Genomic DNA, 11,259 nt, shown 5'->3' with positions numbered 1-11,259 from the left:
GTTCAAGGTTTTTGATGTACAAGAAGAATTCCCACTTAGTATAGGCGAAGGCTAGCAATTAGATTGAAAAGCGGCCAGCTAGAGAGCAACAACGATCATGAACATGCATTATGCATAAGTAACATTGGACACTAGCATGAGTAGGATATGAACACCATGAACATAAATATCGAAGAGGCTATGTTGGTTTTGGTTCAACTATATGCATGAACATGTGCTAAGTCAAGCCACTCGAACATTCAGAAGACGATACCATATCATCATACTACATCACAATCATTTTAACACAGTGTTGATATCCAAGATAAATCATTATCCACTCCCAGCTACTTATGCATGGCATGAGAAACTATAATCTCTAGTTGTCATTGCAAACATGTTTAATCATAATGGGCAGTTCATACCAGTCGAGTTCATACCAGTTTCTCTCTGCCACGGCCAGTTCATCGAATATCGTCATTATTGCCTTTCACTTGTATGACCAAACGATGTGAAAATAATAATAGTGCAAGAGTGCCATGGACTAAGCTGGATTAATCTGCAATCATTTTATTCAACAGGAGAAGACAAGGTAAAATGGGCTCTTTATTAGATCAACAGTTATTCATATGAGAACCACTCAACATTTTCATCGTGGTCTTCTCCTTAGTGCAACTCGAATAAAAAGAAGAGAAATTCAAAGAAAAACACACTGAAATATTTTTTGACTTTTTGGTTTTCTTGAACAAGCAAATAAAAATAGAAAAGCAAAAACGAGAAAAACTATTTACACGGGAAAGCTCCCAACAAGCAAAAGAAGAACAAGGAATTCTTTTTGGGTTTTATTTTTAATATTACTTCTAAGCATGCATAGAAAGTAAATTAGCTACAACTATTTTTTTGGTTTTTCTAAAGTTTTTCAAACACACAAGAAGAAAGCAAGAAAAATAAAATGAAACATGGATGATACAATGAAAAAGTGTGAACACCGACAAATGAAAATAAGTGGACATGAATGTAATGTCGGTGATAAACACAAACTCCCCCAAGCATAGGCTTTTGGCCTGACTTGGTAGTCGATCAGAAGCCTGGATGGTAGTAGTTTGCGTGGTAGCTCACGGAGGCTCTTGGTGCGGATGCCTCGGCCTGCCGTGCTTCCTCCAGTACTGCGTTGCGAGATCAAGCCTCGCTCTCAAGAACAAAATATCTTCCTTTGTTGTGATATTCAAAAAGAGAAGGCGCAGGCAAATATGTGTGCACAACGGATTTTTTTGTTAAACAATAGATTATAAGTGAATTATCAATTTTTACTTTAAGGGTCTTATGATCTTTTAAGGCGTCAAAGTCCAAATACTGCGTGGGTAGGATAGGGTCAAAGGGTAAAGGTGCAACACCCAGCCCTCGTGCTAAACGTGTGGCATAAATTCCACCATAGAACCAGCCACTAGCTATTAGCATTATGCTGAAGTATGCGTGCAACAATCGCTCCAAGGTTATAATTCCTTTCACCAATGAGAGAGGTGTGTATGAGGCACAAGTCTGGAGCACAAAGTGTACTACAGTCTTGCTAGCCTACTATACATTTCCCGTTAAATAATGCAAAGTACTGAATTGCGGGAAAATGAATGCTCTTTATTCTGCCTTGTGTCACTCCCCTCGTCTCACCGTAGTAAAGACTAGACAAGAAAGATTGGTATTCAGCCCTTGGCCATTCATCAAGTGAACCCCAGATGGGAGTTTGCAGTGGTAAGAATTTTTTTCTAGTGAGATGGTAAATGGATTATCATAAAGCATAAATGACACCCTAGACTCACAGGGATGGAATTTAAATCCTTTGATAAACGATTCAGTAAGAATGTGGCGTTGTTCGCACATATTAGAAATGTGGGAACCGAGACCGGCATTGTGAACATATTGCTCAAATTCCTCCTTAATGCCCACACGCATCATATACTCATTGCAAGTTCATAAGCATGTTTTGGTGGCAGCATCTCATGTGGAACTTTCACTCGGTTCAACATAGGACCGGCGAGCGGAGCTGTCACTAGAAGATTCCCCCGAGGATCGCCTCCTCGAAGAACTCCTTCCAAGAAGGTTCATCATGTTCACGTACAATTTTCTAAAAAAAATTGAGTGAAAAAAATTTATCAACCAAAACTTTACAAGATTGATAGAAATTACTCATAGGGATAAATATAGGCCATAGAAAGCATTCAAACTACTTAGAACTCTAAGAATTCAACATGCAAGCTCATCTACAGTAGCACCAAGAGTAGCTAATTATTCAAAATATAAGCCACTAAAATAAAAACTAATTGCACAAATGGTGGAGTCACATACCAAGCAACAATCCCCCGAAATAGTTTCAAAAACAGAGCCTCGAGCAAAGAGATCGAAATCCGCAGGCTTGAGAGCAAGAACACGAGAGAGAGAGAGAGAGAGAGAGAGAGAGAGAGAGAGAGAGAGAGAGAGAGAGAGAGAGAGAGAGAGAGAGAGCTATGGGGAATTTTTTTCTGGAGGTAGGTGATGATGTGGAGTAAAGAGATAAGTGAGGGGCCCATGTGGGGACCACAACCCACCGGGGTCCTGGCGCGCCCAGGTGGGTTGTGCCCACCTGGTACAGCTCCCTCTGATATTATTTGCACCAGAAATTCAGAAATATTCAGAAAAAAATCGTATTAAATTTTCAGGGCATTATGAGAACTTTTATTTTTGGGTCATTTTTTCATTGCACGGGAAATTTAGAAAACAGACAAAACATGGAATTTTATTTTATTTCACAAATAAAAATAGAGAACAAAAAGTAGGGATAGAAGGTAGTGCTTACTAAATTCATCAACTTCATACCATTCAAAAATGATCCATTAATAAGATTGATCAAGTCTTATTAACAACCACTTTCGATTAGCATGAAACCGAAGAACTTTCATAAATCACTATGTTACCTCAATGGGGATATGAATGTCCCCAACAATAAGCATTTCATATTCTTTTTTATAGCAGGTAGAGGAATTTGAAAACTTCCAATAGTGATTGTCGGAGATTTTCCAATAACATTAATACCATTCACTTGGAATTGTTTCTTCGGAAAGTGCACCGTATGCTCAATACCATTGATATGAAAAGTGACATTGCTTTTATTGCAATCATTAACAACCCCTCCAGTATTCAAGATGGGTCCACCAAGGATAATCGATATGTTGTCGTCCTCGGGCATCTCAAGTATAACAAAGTCAGTCAAAATAGTAACATTAGCAACAACAACGGGCACATCCTCACAGATACCGATAGGTTTGGCAGTTGATTTATCGGCCATTTGCAAAGATATTTTAGTAGGTGTGAGTTTATTCAAATAAAGTCTTTTATATAAAGAGAAAGGCATAACAGTAACACCAACTCCTAAATCACACAAAGCAGTTTTCACACAATTCTTTTTGATGGAGCAATGTATAGTTGTGATACGTCTCCTACTTATCTATAATTTTTTATTGTTCCATGCTATTATATTATCTATTCTGGATGTTAATGGGCTTTATTTTACACTTTTATATTATTTTTGGGACTAACCTATTAACCGAAGGCCCAGGCCAAATTGCTATTCTTTGCCTATTTCAGTGTTTCGTAGAAAAGGAATATCAAACGGAGTCCAAACGGAATGAAACCTTCGGGAACATGATTTTCTCAACAAACGTGATCCAGGGGAATTGGAGTGGACGTGAAGAAACAATTGAGGAGGCCATGAGGCAGGGGGCACGCCTACCCCCTAGGCGCACCCTCCACCCTCATGGGCCCCTCGTTGCTCCACCGACCTACTTCTTCCTCCTATATATATCTACGTACCCCGCAAACATCTAGGAGCACCACGAAACCCTATTTCCACCGCCACAACCTTCTGTACCCAAAAGATCCCATCTTGGGGCCTTTTCCGGAGCTCCGTCGGAGAGGGCAATGATCACGGAGGGCCTCTACATCAACTCCATGGCCTCTCCGGTGATGTGTGAGTAGTTTACTTCAGACCTTCGGGTCCATAGCGAGTAGCTAGATGGCTTCTTCTCTCTCTTCGGATCTCAATACAAAGTGCTCCTCGATTCTCTTGGATATCTATTCGATGTAACTCTTTTTGCGGTGTGTTTGTCGAGATCCGATGAATTGTGGGTTTATGATCCAGATTATCTATGAACAATATTTGAATCTTCTCTGAATTCTTTTATGTATGATTGTTTTATCTTTGCAAGTCTCTTCGAATTATCATTGTGGTTTGGCCCACTAGATTGATCTTTCTTGCAATGGGAGAAGTGCTTAGCTTTGGGTTCAATCTTGCAGTGCTCGATCCCAGTGACAGAAAGGGAAACGACACGTACTGTACTGTTGCCATCGAGGATAAAAAGGTGGGGTTTATATCATATTGCATGAGTTTATCCCTCTACATCATGTCATATTGCTTAAGGCTTTACTATGTTCTTATGAACTTAATACTCTAGATGCATGCTGGATGGCGGTCGGCGTGTGGAGTAATAGTAGTAGATGCAGGCAGGAGTCGGTCTAGTTGTCATGGACGTGATGTCTATATACATGATCATGCCTAGATATTCTCATAATTATTCGCTTTTCTATCAATTGCTCGACAATAATTTTTCCACCCACCGTAATACTTATGCTATCTTGAGAGAAGCCACTAGTGAAACCTATGCCCCCCGGGTCTATTCTCCATCATACACGTTTCCAATCTATTTTATTTTGCAATCTTTACTTTCAATCTATATCATAAAAATATGAAAAAAATTATCTTATTATTATCTCTATCAGCTCTCACTCTTGCAAGTGGCCGTGAAGGGATTGACAACCCCTTTATCACGTTGGTTGCGAGGTTCTTATTTGTTTGTGTGGGTACGAGGTGACTCGCACGTGGTCTCCTCCTGGATGGATACCTTGGTTCTCAAAAACTGAGGGAAATACTTACGCTTCTTTACTGCATCACCCTTTCCTCTTCAAGGGAAAACCAACGCAATGCTCAAGAGGTAGCAAGAAGGATTTCTGGCGCCGTTGCCGGGGAGATCTGCGCCAAGTCAAGACATACCAAGTACCCATCACAACTCTTATCCTTCGCATTACATTATTTGCTATTTGCCTCTCATTTTCCTCGCCCCCACTTCACCCTTGCCGTTTTATTCGCCCTCTTTTCCTTTTGCCTTTTCTTTCGCTTGCTTCATCATTATGGCTAGTCCTTTATCTACTCATTTATCTCCCGAGAATGAGGTCCTTAATTTTAAACAAAGGGTGGGAGAAAACTAAAAGATGCTTGGCTCTGAATTTGCAATGCACAAAATAGATATACTAGGAAGCAATCTACTTCCGTTCTTCTTCGTAATTTTTATGTAGGCATCATTCCTTCGAATAGATATATTCTTGATACCATTACCGGAGGAAATTTCTTTGGTAGCCACACTTTTGATTCTTACAATGCTATGATAGATTTGTTTGGCACACCACCTCTCTTTGTTAATGGAACTATGTTAACTTTGGAACATGTTATGCAAAGGCTCGATATTATTAAAAATAAAGTTGCTACTATTTAATTGATTGACAATTTGGATAAAAAGACCCACAACCAAATTACCCAATATGGATCTAAGGTAGGAGTTACTCTGAAATTTTTTAAAGAAAAAGAACCCGTTGTTAATGAAAGAATAGACCAAGATTCCACTAGAATTGATAAACTTGAGGGTATTATTACCAACTTGGGGTCCGATTTTTCTGCCGTAAGGAATACTTCAAATCCACCTACCAAAGTTGCCAAATTAATGTACGTTCCTAAGAATAAGGGTGAAACTTCTAGTAAGGAAAATGCGAATATCAAATCCATAAGTGTTCACCCCAACTTTCTCACTATCATTAAGGAACCCTTTGCTACAAATGATTTTCTCGATTTCGTGCCAAAGATTCTGATAATTAATAAAAAGAAAGAAACTCCTAGGGGCTATAGGTGTCTTACTGAAGAATTGCCTACGAAAGATGGCAATACCTAGATCTATCCTCGCTTTTATGCCTAGCTAGGGCGTTAAACGATAGTGCTTGTTGGGAGGCAACCCAATTTTATTTTCATTCCTTGCTTTTTGTTCCTGTTAAGTAATAAATAATTCATCTAGCCTCTGTTAAATGTGGTTTTATGCTTTTAATTAGTGTTTGTGCCAAGTAGAACCGTTGGGAAGACTTGGGGAAAGTCTTTTTGATCTTGCTGTAAAAAACAGAAACTTTAGCGCTCACGAGAATTGCTGCCATTTTTTATTGGTGAGTGTTATTTAGTTAATTATTTTTGCAGATGATTAATAGATAAATTCCGCACGTCCAGCTATTTATTTTAGAATTTTTGGGGTTACATAAGTGGTCGAAACCTACAAATTACTACAGACGGTTCTATTTTTGACAAATTCTATTTTTCGTGTGGTATTTGCTTATTTTGATGAATCTATGACTAGTAATAGAGTTTATAAACCATAGAAAAGTTAGAATACAATTGGTTTAACACCAATTTTTACCTAATAATAAAGGGAGGAAACTTTCATAGTTCTTCATACATCACCGTTTTATATCCGTTGATTTTGCATTAATCATAAAAATTAACGGTTGAGATTTAAAAGTGAACCTACCTATATTGGCTTCTACGTTCTATGTCGTCCAGATTTGTTTCTGTTTGTTGCCCCTTCCGCTTCCAATCATCAATTCAAAAAAATTAGGTATACAATTCAATACAGAGTCCACGTCCTGTACCATTGGAACATTTTGATATGCATGAAGGTCGAGCCTACACGTAGCGCACGTCTCTCGTCCAGCTTTCAAGGTCAACCCGCCGTCTAACCATTGCGAGGGTCCGGAGGGTCGAGTACATATACACTTCCCCCTCCGAGTCACATGCCATGATTCTCCTGTTGATTGCCTAGCTAGCTCATCCATCATCCCTCCTCCACTATCTAGAAGCTTCTGGAAGGTTTTGTTCTTTTGCGTCATGGCCAACTGCCTCTACCCGTGCGTGAGCCTGTTGGCACTGGCCGAGTCTCCCGCGACGGCCAGGCTGGTGTAATGGGGCGGGCGGACGAGGGTGCTGCCGGTGCCGGTCACCGACGACAATGACGAGGGCAACGGCGGCGTCTTCACGTCGCGGACGTGGCGGCCGAGTTGCTGCTGGCGGACCCTTTCTTTGTCGACCTCCCAGTCCCCGTCGCGCCGCCGGGGGAGCGACTGCTGCCCCGGCGGCAACAAAAGTCGCATGGCGGCCACGCTTGCGTCTCTGTCAGACGCGCCGAGGGCAGGAAGACGGTGCAGCTTGCAGGCCACGGACAGTGCCTGTTCGAGTACGTCAAGGGCGGAGACGACGGCTTCGCGGCACTCATCTAGGTCCTGCCGCAGTTCATCGAGAAGGTCATCACCTGCGACGGCGGCAATGGCTGCCGGCCGGCCAGCGTGCATCGGGAATGGTGAATATGTCAACGATGGAGCTGAAGGGGCACTAGGAGCAGCTCGTGGGCGCGACGGGCTGCCCATGGTCGCCGAGGCTGGAGACAATCTCCGAGCGCAACAAGAGGAGGATCTTCCAGTCACCGGCAGGACATATCGTACGTATGTGGATCCAGCACCGATCTAATTCTTCTCCGTGCCGATGCAGCACCTCCACAGGGGCGGAGCTTGAGACACATCTTAGGAGGGGCAAATAGGCTGGGGGTAACCAATATCAGGTTTGGGCTAGATTTCTATCAATCTATGGAAAATTTACTCATGATAATATGAAAAAATCTCCTATGCAGGGGGGGCGATGGCCCAGGTTGATCTCCACTAAGCTCCGCCACTGCCTCCATACTTGCTTCCATCGGATCGAGTCGCGGAAAGCAGACAAGTGCAAATGCCCCAAATTTTGCACAGGTCGCATGTCCAGGAGTACTATGGTTCTTAACTTTTTTTTTGCGGGATGCTATGGTTCCTAATTGACTTGTTATATACAGCTATGGACATAGATGACTGTAGAAGCGGATGCAAATGTCACCTATTAAACAGTCAAGTCGACTGTAGAAGCGGATGTGGATCTTTTGTCGTGATGAGACACTCCTGGTGCAAGGTGTATACCTATCAATTCCATAGTAAACTGAGATGTGTAAGAGAAAAACGAGTGCAGATGGTTTGATGCAAATATTATAGCAAAAGTAGTATGACTGTATGAGCACTGTCAGGCCAGGTACTATAGTGAGCTAAATCGACAAAATTCATTGGTAGCCGACGTTGTAGTTTAACTACTCAGTCGTCTGATATTACAGCAAAGCATGACGCATGCTTGATTTATTCGTCCCTTTCCTGGGAGAAAGGCGTTCTGGAGGCCCAGCTCTATGGATCCTTTAATTTTGAAAAATTCAAAGTTCATGCTTTTTAGTTTCAAAAAATTCTGAAAAAATATACAAGTACAGACAGATGACATGTGTATGTCTGTAAAAATTCAGGATTAAATACCTTGAAATGTGACCTGTGCAAAAAAGACAAATTCTTTGACTTTGAGGATGAATAGTATCATGTGTTAAACAAGCTCAGATTTGTCTTTTTTGCACAACCCTCGTTTCAACATATTTTGTCATGAACATTATTATGACTTCCTCTATATGTGTATTTATTTTCATGATTTTTTGAAATCTCATATTTTGATGAAATTTGAAAAATGCTTTTTGAGGCTTCAATGGAGCTCGGCCTACAAAAGGCATTTTTGCCTTTCCTGACCTCTATTAATGCGAGATTTACCCTCTTCTTTTTTTTGCTGGAGGCTTCCTTTGATACAACTATACTCAAGATTATAGTTTAAGTTCACATGTGGATAATTATGTTTTCTCTCCGTTGATGGATGCATCTCCTTCAGAAATACAGGTTACCCATTACTTTTAGTGTTACCACTAAAGCATACTCCTGTCGTTCCTAAATATGAGTTTTTTTAAAGATTTCAATATGGACTACATACAGAGCAAACTGAATGAATCTACACTCTAAAGTATGTTTACATACATCCGTATGTAGTTCATATTGTAATCTCTAAAAAGACTAATATTTAGAAACAGAGGGAGTACATGTTTTTGGCCTTACAATTGTTTCTGTTTTACTAGATACATCATGGAATATTATTCTCAATATGTTCTTTCCATTGAAATTTCAGGATAGATTTCCCCATGAGAAAAATAAGATGCTCTATAGATTTTCTGATAAGATAGAGAGGCAACTTTCTTCTGGCAATGCCACAAAAATGAGGTTTTGAATTATAGCACCAATCTCTTTTGCCGCGGATGTTTATAGTCCCTTTTTTCCAATATATCATTCTTATATTTATTTGTTGAACAACATTTGTCATGGTGATTTAGTTGATACTATATGTTCCGCTCCTCTATTCCTATCGAATCAACACATACATGCATTTTTTACTCCCATTTTCCCATAAAACGCAGGCAGGACGTGCGGGTGCGTGCATGTGTGGAGGGACGAGATGATGTTCTATGTTGTAGTATGCACAAAAATCACAGAAGAACCTTCCTTTGTGTGGCATGTGAACCATATGAGTTCAAGTAGAATGATAATGAATTTCTAGGGAAGGTCATAGCATTGGTGCAATAAACATTTTATATGAAGACTGATCTAACGTTAAAAAAGAGTTGAAAATGTTTTTTGATGTGCATGTACATCATAAAGGTATATATATTTGACATGATTGTCATTAAACTATTATAAATTTTATGACCCGTTGCAACGCACGGGCTTTTTTGCTAGTATAAATAAAGAACGAGTTCATTACAGTACCTTCAAGTGGTAGTTTGTTTTTTCTTTTACTACTGTAGCTCATGAGATTTTCTATTTAAGTTTTGTGTTGTGAAGTTTTCAAGTTTTGGGTAAAGATTTGATGGATTATGAAACAAGGAGTGGAAAGAGTCTAAGTTTGGGGATGCCCAAGGCACCCCAAGGTAAAATCCAAGGACACCAAAAAGCCTAAGCTTGGGGATACCCCGGAAGGCATCCCCTCTTTCGTCTTCGTTCATCGGTAACTTTACTTGGAGCTATATTTTTATTCGCCACATGATATGTGTTTTGCTTGGACCGTCTTGTATGATTTGAGTCTTTGCTTTTTAGTTTACCACAATCATCCTTACTGTACACACCTTTTGGGAGAGACACACATGAATTGGAATTTATTAGAATACTCTATGTGCTTCACTTATATCTTTTGAGCTAGATAATTTTGCTCTAGTGCTTCGCTTATACCTTTTTAGAGCATGGTGATGGTTTAATTTTATAGAAATAATTGATCTCTCATGCTTCACTTATATTATTTTGAGAGTCATTTAGAAAAACATGGAAATTTGCTTTTAGAAATAATAAAAACTTTGATATAAGTGCATTGAATATTATGAGAAGTTTGATACTTGATAATTGTTTTGAGATATGGAGATGGTGATATTAGAGTCATGCTAGTTGAGTAGTTGTGAATTTGAGAAATACTTGTGTTAAAGTTTGTGATTCCCGTAGCATGCACGTATGGTGAACCGTTATGTGATGAAGTCGGAGCATGATTTATTTATTGATTTTCTTCCTTATGAGTGGCGGCCGGGGACGAGCGATGGTCTTTTCCTACCAATCTACCCCCCTAGGAGCATGCGCGTAGTACTTTGTTTCGATAACTAATATATTTTTGCAATAAGTATGTGAGTTCTTTATGACTAATGTTGAGTCCATGGATTATACGTACTCTCACCCTTCCACCATTGCTAGCCTCCCTAGTACCGCGCAACTTTCGCCGGTACCATAAGCCCACCATATATCTTCCTCAAAACAGCCATTGAGGGAGTCCTGGATTAGGGGGTGTCCGGATGGCCGGACTATACCTTCGACCGGACTCCAGGACTATGAAGATACAAGATTGAAGACTTCGTCCCGTGTCCGGAAGGGACTTTCCTTGGCGTGGAAGGCAAGCTTGGCGATATAGATATGTAAATCTCCTACCGTTGTAACCGACTCTGTGTAACCCTAGCCCTCTCCGGTGTCTATATAAACCGGAGAGTTTTAGTCCGTAGGACGGACAACAATCATACCATAGGCTAGCCTCTAGGGTTTAGCCTCTCTGATCTCGTGGTAGATCTACTCTTGTACTACCCATATCATCAATATTAATCAAGCAGGACGTAGGGTTTTACCTCCATCAAGAGGGCCCGAACCTGGGTAAAACATCGTGTCCCCTGCCTCCTGTTACCATCCGACCTAGACGCACAG

At 40.4% G+C, this 11,259-nt stretch overlaps 1 pseudogene; it reads left to right on the top strand.

Annotated features, from left to right (window-relative positions):
* Positions 1-6,982: 6,982 nt before the first annotated feature.
* On the top strand, positions 6,983-7,688 carry LOC119333219 (annotated as a pseudogene).
* The last annotated feature ends 3,571 nt before the right edge of the window (positions 7,689-11,259 follow it).

Source organism: Triticum dicoccoides, chromosome 7A, assembly GCF_002162155.2.
Source record: "Triticum dicoccoides isolate Atlit2015 ecotype Zavitan chromosome 7A, WEW_v2.0, whole genome shotgun sequence".
NCBI lineage: Eukaryota > Viridiplantae > Streptophyta > Magnoliopsida > Poales > Poaceae > Triticum > Triticum dicoccoides.
The sequence above is the reverse complement of the archived record's forward strand: the minus strand, read 5'-3'. Positions and strand labels throughout refer to the sequence as shown.